General features: G+C 38.0%; 1 protein-coding gene across 1 annotated transcript in view; it reads right to left on the bottom strand.

Moving 5' to 3' along the window:
• The window catches only part of LOC102797300 (uncharacterized), a 64,953-nt gene extending 50,189 nt beyond the window's left edge, over positions 1-14,764 (bottom strand). The window contains exon 1 of the mRNA XM_087844382.1: positions 14,735-14,764. The gene's annotated coding sequence lies outside the window, so the exon portion shown is untranslated. The remainder of the gene's footprint in view (positions 1-14,734) is intronic.
• Positions 14,765-15,639: the final 875 nt, after the last annotated feature.

The following is a 15,639-nucleotide window of genomic DNA, read 5'->3' as shown; positions in this document are numbered from 1 at the left end:
GAATCCACTGTATTTCTCTGTACTGAACTGAAATGACCTAGATTTCAATAAGACATTTTGCTACAATAGGACCCTTTCTCCTTCCCATCTATCCACTATTAATCAATAATGCCTCGCTGCAGAAAACAACTACTTTATAAAATGCTCTTTTCCCTCATATACGTATTCGTCAAATAAAAACATTCAAAGAAAAGTTCAAAAATAGCTGTCTCTGTAAAAATGCCTTCAATCCAGAAAACCTTTTGTACTCAGTGTTGCTCTCCCCCAGTCATGCTCCAATGGGGATAGAAGCGTGGTGAATGAATTTTAAAAAACCTCAACAGGAGACAAAACTGACTTATTAAAGACAGAACCATTTAACTACCGCGGTGGAATATCTGGGGAGAATGTGCACAAAGCAATGAAGGTGGGAGCAAATGGCTCTCCTGAAAAATAAAGCATTCACAGCTTGAGTATAATAAAGTGGGACCTCTTCATACAGCTATTTTCTCTACAACATTTAACGCGCATAACTGACTGCCGGTGCCCTTGGCAATGAATACTACATCAAACTGAGCCATTGAAAATCCTGCATCTGATATTATAAATAGAGGAGAAAGAAAGCTATGAATCTATGATGCTTTTATTACCAGATTTTAATCACGTTCAAAAAGCACTTCTGAAATATTAACTTTACATCTTGTCTGCTGACTTATTGATCACCCCAAACATTGCAGCGGTGAAATATTCCCCAGCACCAGTAACATTTTATAAGAAAGCATTCATTAACATGACAAAGAGTATTCTGTGGACTAACTTACATTTAAAATCCAACTGATTTTTTTTTTATTACAGTCTAATTATCTTCAGAGGGATTAAAAATCAAGCAAAAACACATAATTGACGCTGCTCATAGGCAAATTCCCACATTCAGTTTCATAAGAGCTTAGAATAGAGAGCACACATACAGGCAGGCTATTGAGAATGTCATTTTTTACTACTTAGTTTGATGGTAACAGTGTTTTTTTTTTACTTTATTTAATATACTTGACTTTAACCATATCACATTTAATTCTGTCTGGTTGCATTGATTTTTGCTCAGTTTGTTTTATTAAAACATAACTCCTAGCATTTCAGTTTGTGAAAGCAATTGTTCTTCTGTAATGTCCTTAGTTCAGTTTCATAAAGTTCTGAGATGATCTCAGAGTGATTCAGAAGGAATGCAATTTGGCCTTTTTTTCATGAAGGTATCACGTTTATGTTATGGCCCTGAAAACACTCTCCAGCTAACTACTGACTTCATGAAGACACCCGTTTCTCACTAACCTTCTCCTGATTGTCTGTTTCATAGACTGCGACTTAAAACATCAAAAGTTATTTGGTTGGTTTTTGTTTTTTTTTAAAGAATTGTCAAACCTTTTCTTGAAACAGAGACTTTCCTTGATTGTCCATATCAGTCAGTTTGCGTGATCAAAGGAGCCACTGCACCATATGACTGAATAAGTTGATGTAGGTGTGAAGTAGGTGACCAGTCATACATGCTTATAGCAAATAAGGGTATAATTAAAATGAAATAGCACACCATATTATTTTTTCACTAGTCAGGTAGCCAGGTGCTGGAAAGATTCCTAGGACATTTTAGTCCATATTGACATGATAGCGTCACACAGTTGCTGCAGATTTCTCAGACACAAATCTCCTGTTCCACCACATCCCAAATGCGTTCCATTGGACTGAGATCTAGTGACAGTAAAGGCCACTTTATTACATTTTATTACATTGTTATCATTAAGAAACCAGTTTGAGATGCTATGAGCTTGTGATGTGGTGCGTTAACCTGTCGGAAGCACCCATCAGAAGATGAGCACACCGTTCTCATAAAGTTATAGACATAATCGCCAACAACACTCAGGTAGGTTGTGGCATTTAAACAATTCTCTGTTTCTACTAAAGGCTCCAAAGTGTGCCAAGAAAGTATCCTCCACACCATTACACCACCACCACCACCAGACGTGTTGATGCAATGTAGGATAAATCCATCTTTTCATGTTGTTTATTCAAAATCTTGACACTACAATCTGAATATCGCAGTGTTAGTGTGAGTTACTGTTACCTTCATATCAACTCAAAACAGTCTGGCCCTTCTCTTCTGACCTCTAGCATCACCGAGAACCATTAAGCATTAACCAGAAAACTGCCACTCACTGGATATTTTCTGTTTTTAAGACTATTCTCTGTAATGGTTGTGTGGGAAAATCCCAGTAAATCAGGAGTTTCTGAAATACTCAGACCAGCCTATCTGACACAAAAAACCTTGCCATGTTCAAAGTATTTAAATCACATTTACTAGATTACTCTTCTTTAGTCTTAAGCAAAATAATAAGAGCCTGAGATTTTACTTAGTTTAACTCTAGATGTGATAATTATTGTACTTTGCGGAGATTAAAATATTTTTATTAGAGGCTGCCGGGCACATGTTTTTCTTTATCAAAAGCAGTGTAGCCATTGTTGAATATTCAGTCTTTGCATTGTGGGTTAATTAGATGAGCATTACAGAGGCACAGGAAATCAATTTTCATCATATTGTTTTAAGCTAATTGCTCTTAGATAAGCGTATATTCCCCAGAGTTGAACTCAAATGAAATCACAATACCACAAAGGCAACATAAGTTTAAAGCCTCAAATCGATTAGTAAGGTAATTAACTTGAATGAGCCACAATGACAAATGATTAACTAACAACCCGTACTCAGATGAGACAAGCCGCTATTTTGTAGAGCAGCATTACTGGAAAATGAAAGTAAACTGTGCATAATGGACAGTCAAACATGAATATCCAGAAATTACAAACAAGTTTTAGATGTTTTCCTGTGACAGTAACTCATTTTATGTCTCTGTGCCACTAGCCCCACTCCAGTCTAATCACACAGCTCATCTCGCTCATCTCAGCAGCAAGTCGTCTGTTTCCCTGATCTGAGAGCAACAGCTGCCCAATATTTTCTGTCTTCAGCAACTCCCAAAAGCTGCTTTTTTCCAAGTCCACTAAATAAAAAGTACTTGCAAAGAGACACTTCTCTTTCATCTTCCCAGGGTTATCCTTTCCTTCATGTTTTCTTCTGTTGTTTTTTTTTGGTTTTGTTTTGTTTTTTAATCACAGCTTGATCAAACTTGATGCTTATTCTAGACATTACTCTTGTTGGCTGATGGCTCTGTCTTGGACATATGAACTTCAGTTGTTTCTGGTTTCAGAACAGGTAATGCCAGGCATTTAGAGGGATTTCATTTATACTTGACTAATAGAAATATTTCAACTGTGTGGACAAATTGTTGCCAAGCTTTAGTATAATCATTCAGGATTTTATGGGATGCTGTAATGTAATCGCCATTAACATAACTGGCAGTTTAGACTTGAAGAAATGACTCTTGATTCATTATTTCAGCCTTACAGTGCATCATAAGTTACATTTCCCTGAATCTGGAATATTGTTTACCTCTCAGACAACAATGTTATTACTGCATGCTTTACCTGATAATTGAATTATGTTTAGTCAGGGGAACAAAAAATATTTAACACAAGTGCCTGGATATCCTCATGGGACTAAGAGTCACATTAGTATCTGGATAACAATGTGCATTCATATGAAATATAACAATGCATCACATATTGAAAATATAACATTTCCAAAATTTCTTTGGTCTGCAGACATGGGAATGGTTATTGAAAACCCAGTTTTTCTGGTACATCACACCAGCTCATGGTTATTGTCAACTTACTGACAATTAATCTGCAAGAATCTAATAATCTGCTGAATAACCTTCAGTAGGCCTAGAAAACTATTCTGAAAGACTACTTGAACTCTGTTGCTGCGTTTAATATTGAAATGTGCAAACATACACAAACTGCTGGAGCTATCTCCCATTTTCCTAGCAAAATATATAGAAATGAGGAGTACTACATATCATGGGTCCATTCTGCCCTATTATGAGCTGTGACTCTCTTATTAGTTGTATCGACGAAATCAACTGACACTTAACCTGAAATCGGCCTGGTCATTTATTTTTATTAGGTGCACATTTCTAACCTTCAAGGATGAAGAGATGTGGACTTTCTGTTATGCTCACTGCAGAATCACCAGTTATACCTTTCAAATGATTGCCACTCAGCGTATATGCATCACGCTGCTCTGCACTGCTCATTTTATCTAATGTGTGGCTCTTCAAATGCACACAGATATCAAAGCAGTGAGAGTTTGTTGTTCTGTGAGCCTTGGATTATCAAAGCTGTCATATTACCATATTTACTCAAGCAGACCTACTAGGATGTCAGATGTGACTTGTTTATTGTCCAAGCTTTATTGCACTGCCTATCTTTCTCATTACATCCTGACATTGCAGTAATTTGAAAAGATTTGCTTCTTAGACAATGGCGCTCCTGCATATTCTACGTTGCACATGTGTTCCCTGCTCTTTTTGCCTCCTGGGTCTCCTGAATATGAATAGACAGGTTGAATGAAATGATGATATCTCCAGCTGGTGCCTGTGTCTGAAGTCCATAGCTGACAAATAATGATAGTTTACCCCCACATCAAAAGGTTCATTATTCCAGACAGTTTCAATACATTCATTACATGGAGCTGTTCTTTACTCTTCTGTTTATTCCTTTTGTAAAGGCTCTGGCAGAAGGTGGCAGATCTATTAATGAGTGCTTTAATATTCCTCTATCATCGTCAACAAACTGAGTACAGACTTACTAATGGGATAATGGTTTTTTTAATAAGTTATATTGTGATGGCTAACTGGATACTCACTTAATTTATTCTGGAGCTGCAACCCGTAGGCTTGTTTCCAAGCAGTATTGAAATCAGAATGCATAGCTAATCCCTTCATGTCATATCTATCCTGTAAATGATAACAAAGTAGACTTACTTAAATTCCAATTATATGTTAGAAAACCCATTAATGACATTAATATTCCCTGCTATTTTCATTATGACAGATTCTACTTCATCATGAACTGTTCTCTACAAGCATTAACTTTAGCTAGACCAATATATTTTTTTCATGTTAGTATTTCAAGTGAAAATGAAAATGTTTCTATATATCTTTAATAAAATGGTCAGTGTGGCTGCTTTACCAGGTGTAACAATTAAGTTTAACATGCAGGCAGCCACGAAAACAGAATTTATTAAATTTAATGGAGTTAAAGTTAGCTCACTAGTTTCAACCCAAACATGGTATAGCGTGGTCTGACTGAGGTATTGCTGAAAAATTTAAAAACGTACACTGTCACTTCCGACATAAACGAACACAGGAAACTAAACAGCAGTGTTACTGAAGGACTAGCTGGTATATAATGATGTGCTGCGTGGTGGCTAGCTACAAAGCTATAGTTAGCATAACAAAAACACAGTGAAGCTGGAGGATGAACGCTAGGGGTGGGGGAAAAAATCGATACTGGGTAGTATTGTGATATTTTGTTTGCTAACAATGTATCGATACAGGGACAGCAGAAATCGATATTTTGTTACAAAGAAAGTTTTTGTGGACTGGAACGTTGATCCTTTTTCTGAGCAAGAATCCTGACATTCCTTCACTGTCCAAATGTGTTTAACTTTTTTTTTTTGGCAGCAATAAACATTACAGTTTACTTATTTTAATTTAAGACATGTTTTATTTTAATTAAGTTTAAAACTTTTTTATTTAATGTGAAATTATATTTTGTTTTAATTTACTTTCAAATTCTTCAGTTGCTGAATGGGCTGCATAGTGTTCATAAATTGCATAGTTCAGAATAGCTATAATTGTATCAGATGGTTGCATTCAGTTAAGTTGGACTAGACTGTAATACAAACCGTTCAGTTTGTCAACAATAAAACTGACTGAAATGAGAGAAAGACTGAGTGTGAGACTTTGATATTAGATAAAATGAATATTGATAAAGTTTACCTTTATGTACAGAATCTGAATATCGCAAAATATTTTTAAAAAATTGCAATAATATCGTATCGTGCGTTAAGTATTGTGATAATATCGTATCGTGGGATGTATGGTGATTCCCACCTCTAATGAACGCTAACCTTTTTCTACTCGATAAAAGTTAACATGAGGGTTCCCGATAGTTAGGGACAAATGCTATCGCCTGGCAGGAGGCTGTAAACGGACCAAACTTCAGTCAGGAGAAAAACTGAGATAATCCATCCACCATACATACGAGGTTAGTCATTCATTAATTGCTGCATGGGTTGGCTGTAGTTACATTGTAAGGTTTTAAAAACTGAGCTTTAAAATGGTTATAAAAACCGAGAGAGGCCGACAGTGATCACTGCCTTTTTGAGGGGCTTGTTCAGATTAAATAGAACAAGATACAAAGCATTAAAACATGTTAAAAACACAACAGCCTTAATAAAAGCAGAGTAGTTTGGACCCGCAAGCAGGATTCATCACGTCATTACTTAGAGTCTTGACAGCAGGCAGTGCCTCAACAACTCCTCCCCTGTATTTTGCAGATGACGTAACGCTTGATTAAATAGTAGCCCAATTAACAAAATAATGAATAAATCCAATGCAGAGGATTCCAGTCTTGACAAGCAGTAGTAATAATTGGCATGCTGTATGAATTAAAGCTGTGCTTGAAAAACATTCCATTAAATTGTTAAGTGTTTAAAGTAATTGTAAAGTTGGTACACTCATTTCAATAAATTTACAACGCTATACCAAATTAAAAGACACTGCCAATCAGAAAAGAAACCCTTCCTGAATTAAATAAGTATGAATGCTAAAATGGTTTCCATTGTTGATTTGTTTTCAGTTTTGCTTCTATTATTAAACCAAGCATTATGCAAAGATTGACTTAAAAGTGGTAGAACTCCTCAGAGCTTTTCAGAATCCTGCAGCCACCTATCAGGGAAAAATCAAACACATATCCTGGTGAAGAGATGATATGGTGAATTTATTAAGACGCCAGACCAGAGGAGAGTGAAAGGTGGTAGCAGAGGGAGAATTGAGCCACTAATAGTTGTATTGTCTTTGTTTGCTTTAAATATGACCCAGAATAGTATGGACCCATTGACTGTCACCTAACTTGTTTCTTTTGACATGTCATTTTCTACTTGTATTGCAATATTTTATGAATACAGGGTAAAACAAGCAGACTTGATGCATCCCACTTTTTAGCTAAGGGAGCAACAACAGTGCTGTGGCATACCATTAAAACAAAGCAATCTGGGAGAAATTTGTGAATATGTGTCATGGCTAACAGTGGAATTTATAAAGTCTATAAAATGTGTGTAAAAACAGATGCATGGCTGTAAAGATCAGTCCTTAAGTCCACAATCACTTTGACCAACTGTGCCAATTTTGTTTTTACAGATCCACGAGGCATGTGCCAGTACTTTGTGGGCAGGATCAATTTCAAAATAAAAGCTTTCATACACACAGGCCACTTGCTCCAGCATTTTCCATCTGCTGTAAGGTTGTTTGGCGCTGCTGAGACCCCCTGTACAATTCAGACAGGTGCCTTTCCCCATCCCGCATGCAGCTGCCAATGAGCCTGTCAGCAAACAGAGGAGGATTTGGCATATAAGAAGGAACAGCTGGCAAGTGCTAATATACAGTCCCACTGAACTGCCAAGGCCTCTCTGGTACACATATGTACTCTCATAGACATGCTCAACCTCAAATTTCACCCCCTCTAGGACCCCCAGTCATCCTTGCTGTCTTAATTCTAAATCTGGCTTCAGTGTCACCACCACCTGTGTCCCTAATTGAGGCAAAACATACAGTTACAGGCAGCTCTAGCTAGCCTGTAAGTGGATGCTGATGGGCAGTTTGGGGCAATAATATCTTCAGCTAAATTTGACAAATGAGTGAACAGTGTAACTATGGTCAGTATAAGCTAATGATTTCCAGGTGTTAAGCAATAACAAAAAATGAGAAAATAAATGAGTTAAAACCATTTAAGTTTCTGCCCTTAAAGGGATTATTGTGATTTAATATTACAGTTTCAGCCGCTGTGAGATGAGACTCAAGGCTTTTACCTTTCATGTTAAATGCAATTTATCACTTTGCTTTATCTTCTTTGTCTTTCAGCTGCTCACTTTATCAGTTTCCAGAGCAGATCATCTGCCTCCATCTCACCTTATTCTTAGCATCTTCTGTCACACCAACCCTCTGCAAGTACTCCCATGAACCTCCTCTGTGGTCTTCCCTTTCCCTCCTGCCTGGCAGATTTAACATCCTTTGACCCATGTAGCCACTATCCTTCCTCGGCACATGTATTGACCTTCCTTCTCTCCATCTCCCCTTTTACCAGTCAAAGCCCCTACATTTGGAGTCCCTACTCACATCTCCAGACTCCTGCCTTTCTTCTCTCTCGCTGCCTCCTAACCTTCCCCTGCTCCTATTGCTTTGCCTTTAGCCAACAGTACAACAGCACCCTGTTGGCCAACAGCACCAATCAATAGGAAGACCATTCTTTATGATCTGAATGTTTGATTTTGTCACAGTTTGCCGAGGCAAAGTGTGAAGAGTGGACCCAGGTGCAGACATTCTAAAACTCAAACTTAACTGATGAGCTGTTTATTAAGGCAGACAGAACAGTACAAAATAAAAGGGCAAAAACAAGGCAAACTAAGCAATAACCTAAACTGGGTAAACTAGAAAGGAAGCACGAACTATGAAAAACCCTGGCAGAAAAACAAACAAAACTAAACATGGCAATGAAGATGAGCGCATATATATATATATATATATATATATATATATATATATATTATATGAAAACCTGAACGCAGGACTTGTCTTGGGAACAACACAGACAATCCAACAAAGACTGAATGAGAACGCACAGACTAAATACACACAGGAGGCTAATGAGAGAAGTGGGAACACATGGGGGACAGCTGACACACATGAACATAACGATGTCACTGTGGAAGAGTAAAACTAAACACGATGAACACAGGAACACAAGATCTCTTCAAAATAAAACAGGAAACATGAGAGGCAGACATGACAACATAAGACACACAGACATGAAACACACGAAGGGCAAGGGAGACTTCACAGGGGTTGAAAACACAAGGGGGAGCTAATAAGCAAATGAACATAAGAAACCTAATAAGCTTAAACAAACACTATAAACATCAAAAGAACTAAAACTCAAAACACTGGGTCATAAGACCCAGGATCGTGACAGATTTGGCCAAAAGTTTACACTGGATGCCTTCTCTGAGGCAACCCTTCCCATTTATCTGGACTTGGGACTGGCACTAGGAGCACAGTTGGCTTGTGGCCGTTGATATAAAGTTGCTTTATATTAATTTTAAATTATTAGTCTGCAGTACACTTTGATTTGCATGATTCTCCTGCAGCTACAGTACCATCTAATCCGACTGCGGTTACTCAAAATAGGCAAGACTTTTCAGTCATTTATACCGCTGCTAAATGATTGATACAATTTTAAACATGTCTGACATCTAGGAAAAACTGTATTATTAACATTGGAATCAAAGAATCAAGGAAATTCTATAGAATTATCCATTTTTAGATCAAAACTAACAGCCTGTTCACATTTTATGTCTCCATCGGTCTCTTTATGGCACAGTTTTTATACAATACCCAGATAAATCACACAAAAACCAGACAAACTGTTTTCATTCCAACTGTGGGCCCTGGCCAGGTACACACCCTATGATGCCACATTAAAGCTGCAGGAGTCTGGGGATCTGGAAACGAGATGATTGAGCAGGAAGTAGGACATGCAACAAGGGGTAAAAATCAGCTTAGAAAATCCTCAAGGGGCTCTGAAGGTATCTTCATTCAAACAGTCACCACACACACTAGCATGTACAGATGCAAGGCACAATGGAGGCTGTTGTGATCCATTAGAGGCATGATAAGAAGGGTGTGTGGCAGGAAAAAGACTATAGATCTCAATGCAAATTCTCTGCTTTCGTGACAGAATGAAAAGACTGTTCTTTAGGGGCGAGCACGCTGGTGTGGCAGCAGCGGGTGGGCTTCAGTGGGGTGAAAAAGGAAGTCTGGTAAACAAGGATTAAATGATGGCGAGTGTGCACCGGAGCTGCCGGCATGACATTTCTGCTCTGTGAGATTAATAATGAAGGAGATTACAGGCATCTCGATGGGGACACACAAATGAGACCAAACCCAGGAAGATTATTAGAAGGCTGACAGGCCCCGTCAAATAAGGGCGAGCAGACAGCTGTTGTGAAATTAATATTTCATGGCCTTCCATCAAAGACTGTGAAAAAGGAATCTTCCTACGTAAGATGTGGATGACTTTATCGCCAAAAACTGGGGTGTCTGGGTGTTGGAAGTATGTGTCGACTATCATTGTAAGTATATAATGAGCTAAAGTGTGACTGTACCCTGAAGGGAGAGGGCATGAAATATTTATTTCGTGCACTATACGGAGGGTTATATCGTTTTTGAAAACCGTGCTGCTAAAAACTATTGTTCTGTTAATCAAACGACTTGCCAAAGGGAGCAAATAAGGCGAGGCAGACACATCTCAGTTAGGAGGAAATGGAAGGTGGCAAGCTCAGGTCAGGAGTGCCTTAGATGGTAATAAAGATCGTATATAAAATCTATATTAAACTCTCATAGAGCCCAAAACAACTTTGAGGCAATTTTAAATTCAGTTGTATCCATTTTCGAAAATGTTGCTGACACAGACACGCACTGAAGGCAGAGTAACACGGCTGAACACATACCCTCTTTTTATATTCTTCAAATGATGTTGTAGTGAGGAGTCTTGATACAGACTGACAGTGAGACAGGATCAAACAGATGTGGATTGACAGGTGAGTTTAATTTGCAAGTTTTTTCCCCTCATTTAGCTCTGAGTGTTGATTTTGATTTCTGACAGACGCGTCAGCAGCTACCGCTAGCTCCTCTCCTACCAGAAAAGCACCGAACTTGCTCCTAATAGATGTCTCATAGACCTGTTTTATCTCATATCTAAAACAGACAATACATTTGTTCAGGCAAAGCCCAAAACGTGTCATTGTAAAATAGCATATTTTTTCACCTTTGGTAATGGGATGTGTTTGACATACTGTAGATGTATTACTGGCTAAACAGTCACCACAGAAAAACAGACAATTTTCTTTTGACAGGGTGAAATGTAAGCCATGGTATCCTTAGTATTTGTGCATGAGCCCAAATGCATTACATTTTCATCATACTATGAACTCAATAAAGCATAGACCAATGCAGCACCATAGTGTAAATATAGGGTGTCAAGCATCAAACAAAACATTTAACAGTTAACAGGAATTGTGTTGTTATTCATTAAGTTTTCAGCAGTTTTCATACACTAGTTAACACCTTACACAGAAGACAGTAATCAGCTGTGGATGCTGTGAAGCAGACCAGCTCTCACGCTGTTGTTTTATTCACTGCACTTTCATTAGCACATGTAGCAACATTAGCATATGACGGCACCATTTCTAGCTACTTAAACATCTTTCATTTTCTGGAGCATTGTGTTTCTTAAAAAATAAATACATGAGAAGAAAAAAAATCTATCTATACATATACAGTAGAACCCCGACTTACGAAATTAATTTGTTCCCGAGGGTCCTTCCTAAGTCGAATATTTTCGTAAGTCGAAGCACCCATGGCGCCTTTTGAGTGAACGATAAGCTATAGGCTAATTGCTAACTGCAACTGCTCCTCAGTAAGGAAAATCGCTATTGGCTGTCCTAAAAGTCGCTAGAAGTCGCTAAATGACGTCATCACCTAATTTGCATAATTGGTCATGCTAATATAATTGTAACCTCCGTTGTTGGAGAGAGAAATAACATCGTGGAAGAGACATAAAGTGAGTAAAAAACCTCCTAAATGCATTTAGAGTTTATTTAGAACTACAAATTAAATTTCTTTTAACAATTATTGTTTTTTTTAATGTCACAATTCCAACCCTGCTCCTTAATCCGGGCTTGGACCGGCAAAAGTGACCCGAAATAGGCACTCTGGTGGAGTTACTTTGTGTGTGTGTGTTTATAAATAGTTTTAAACCTTGTGATTTGATGAACAGCATAAGAGTAAAAGAGTAAAAGAAGAACTGACTGCGCTACAGCACCCGCAGCTTGTTGAGAGTAAAAGTGATATGCGCTTTCACGTCTTTTTTAGCGACTTTTTTTTTTAGAAAAAAAGTCGCTTGGGGGTCTGAAAACTCGCTAAATATAGCGACAAAGTCGCTAAGTTGGCAACACTGCTGCAACAACAGTACGTTCAAGTGGAACAGCAAAGCGCAAGTACGAAAGCCAAGGTGGTTGTCACATGATTCGGAAGGCATTGTGGGCATTGTAGGCATTCTGGGCTCAGCCAATCAGAGCCAGCGGATTTTGTTACACGGGCATTTTGCCGTAACACGGGCAGAAATATTGCCGTTAATATGCTGACCTATTCAAGTCTGTGGTAGACAGGTAATGGTTACCATCCATCCCTCCAGACCTCCTTTCTACTTTTTTTTTTTTTTTTTTTTAGCTCTGTGTAAAACCTCCATTGTTCATGTTAGTTACTGCAGTCACTAACAGGTGCTTTCACGATGTAACTGTAGGGGTTGTAATAGGCTTCTTCCACAAATGATTAGTTTCTTTTCATGTCACACTCTGAACATGGTCAAAAGCAGGATGAATTTTATAACCAGCATACTTGGGTTCAGGTAACCACACTAAATTGCTACACTGCACAGGTCTCACACTGCCAGGGAAGCTCTTAAGCAAAATGTACATTCTAGCTCACTGATGACTATAATGCAGGTGAGCCATCTTCAAAGTGCCCATATAGCTCATTTACAGCGTCATAATTTTACTATGATGGTCTGCCCAAACACATTTAGGTTTTTAATGATAAAAAAAAATCAAATACCTCTCCTCAACCTCTGCCTAAAAGCTTTTAGCTCCTGTCTGTGCAAGAGCCCCCTCCCCAAAAGCCCATCTGAACTGATGAAAATGTTATTTTGTATAGACACCATCATATAAGAGCCCTTTAAGGGATAACAGCTAACAAGACCTTGGAGTTCAACCATGCTTCTTGAAACTAGAATTAAACCCAGATAAGAGAGACATTCCTGCACAAGCCACCATACTACACTATGCATTCATGCAATGACCTTACCATTTCTGATATTACTTGCATCATGAGGTTTTATTCCTCTGCAGCAGCTGAGGCAAAGACTCAGGCCTTGGCAAAGCTGTATGTTTGATTTTGTTTGCTTTTCTGCTAACAAAACAACTGTAAAACTACACAAAATTCATGAAACATGAAGAAAATGGGTTGCATGGAAAAGAAAGACTTGGACCAGGGTCCCATTCTTTGAAGCTGAATGACACAGAATGGGGGGATGTCAAAGTAAAAATAAAGCATAGGTCTCTATAACCTTCATTCTACTGACACATTTAACAATCAGGTTTCCCTGGGAATCCCAAGAATAATTTCCTGAAGTTAACAAATAAAATAATAATAATAATAATAATAATAATAATAATAATAGTAAAATGTATTTCTTCTCAAAATATTCTCAGTTACTAGCAAAAATCCCTCCTATGGGTGGTTTTTACCAGGCTATGGTGGCTTATTATGAATAAACTTACTGGCAAAGTCATAGGGAATTGGAAATATAGAAAAACAAAACTGAGATATGACAAAAAAATCAGAATCTAGTTGGTAAGATAAGGATTAAACTCTGAAGTTTTAAATCAGGATATAAAAATAAGCATTCACATGTGTGTTAGCGCAATGGCACAAGAGGAAATGTCACAATAGTTGCTGTCCATCAGTCTGGGAGGGATTATAATGCCATTTTAAAATGATTTGAAGCCTGTTATTCCACAGTGAGAAGGATTATTCACAAGTGGAAAACATTCAAGACAGTTTCCAATTTTCCCAAGAGACAATGTGCCAGTAAATTCATCCCAAGGTCAGATCATGCAACGCTCAGAGCAACTGCAAAAAACCCAAGAGCCTCATCTCAGACTCTACAAGCCTCGGTTAGCATGTTCAATGTATAATAACAGTACAATTAGACAAAAATACAAGTATGGCCTGTTTGGAAGGGTTGCCAGAAGAAAGCCTGTCATCTAAGATAATAATATGTGAATATTAGTTAACAAAGTGCTTGTATGAAAGTATGCAAGATTTTGGATGAAGTGCGAAGTACTTTGAGTGCTCAATTAGAATGGAAAAGTGTACATAAGAACCAGTACATTTACCACATTGTGTTGTGGTCACCATAGATTAAGATGGGAGAGAATAGAAATGAGCCATGCTTTGCGTCCATGCTGAGCAAAGAGAGATGGGTAATTAAAAGGGGTCATCTGTTAACCACTTAAGCCCCACGCCCCTGGTACCGGGGGCAAAAAGGAGGAGATCACTTTAATCTGTTATAACACGGGGTGAGAAAGTCCTGACATGTGTGGTATCCACAGTAACCTCTGAATCATATAAATATAAACCATTTCTACAACCACCAAACACAACGAAAACGAGCCATGATTAAACGAGCAGTTACATAAATGCGTACAAGTCCCTAAACAAACAAAACCGAACAGGAAATTCTTCAAACTTCATGTAACCGGCTAAAGAAAGGCCAGTTATCTTCCAGAGCTATTACTGACTGCAAACACCAAGTTTCACCACGCTCTGACCAGAATTCACTGACTGAGCCGCAAAAGAAGACCACAAAAACACATTGCGGCGCAAACACGCTAAGACAGAAATGGGCTTACCGGCAGATTTCCTCTGTTATTTTCGCCGGTAGCCACGTGATTATCCGCAGTTACCACGCCTAACTAGCTGCATCAGAGCCATTTTCCGTCAACAACCTCAATTTTAGACTCCCCTACAGACACGTGACTGGACAGACGTCACATTCAATAAATTTGGGCCCACGTGGGTTTTGGACTTGCAACGTCTGATTGGTTGAAGTGCCATGAACGTGGCATTGTTACTGTGATCCTATTGGCTCAAACAACTAAAAAGCGGTGTCAATCATGCAGATTAAGCAAAAGAAACCAAAGTTACAGCCCTTCAGAGTTTAAAGGGCCAGTGGTCAATTAAACCCATGAGCACGGGAGAAACGGGCCATTGCCATGTAAATGTGTGGTTAATTCTTCAAAAATATATTTTTAAAAAAGCATTTTCAGGCCTGTAAATAAATTTCATTAATTTATGCTCTTTAATACCTAAAAAATTCAACTGGCATGGTGTCCAATGTGTGCCAAAATTGGACATTTTTGTACAACGTCTGTATATTCATGTATTGACAGGGCTGTAATTTTCACTGTTTCATTTTAGAAACATAAATCTTTGCAAAGATGATGTTTATATGTTGGTTACTGAATTTCCGGAATGAAACGTGAACAGAGGCATATTTTTAAAAGGGTTACATGCTAAAAATAAAAATAAAAATTAGGTTAGGATAAAATCTACTTACTTTTTCTGTGTTCTAGTCTCAGTAACTTTGACACTCAGTAAATCTTGCCACTTATATTCCATCTAAACAAATCATGTTATATTAATCCATCTTGATTGTGTTGTTTCAACACGATATATGTTTGTAAGTTTAACATAATATTAACATTAACATTCCACTAATTTGACTTTTATTCAAACAACTTGTTTGTACCAAGTT

The sequence above is a fragment of the Neolamprologus brichardi genome, chromosome 7, assembly GCF_056152115.1.
Source record: "Neolamprologus brichardi isolate AB-2024 chromosome 7, ASM5615211v1, whole genome shotgun sequence".
Taxonomy (NCBI): domain Eukaryota; kingdom Metazoa; phylum Chordata; class Actinopteri; order Cichliformes; family Cichlidae; genus Neolamprologus; species Neolamprologus brichardi.
This window is presented reverse-complemented; position numbering and strand designations above follow the sequence as displayed.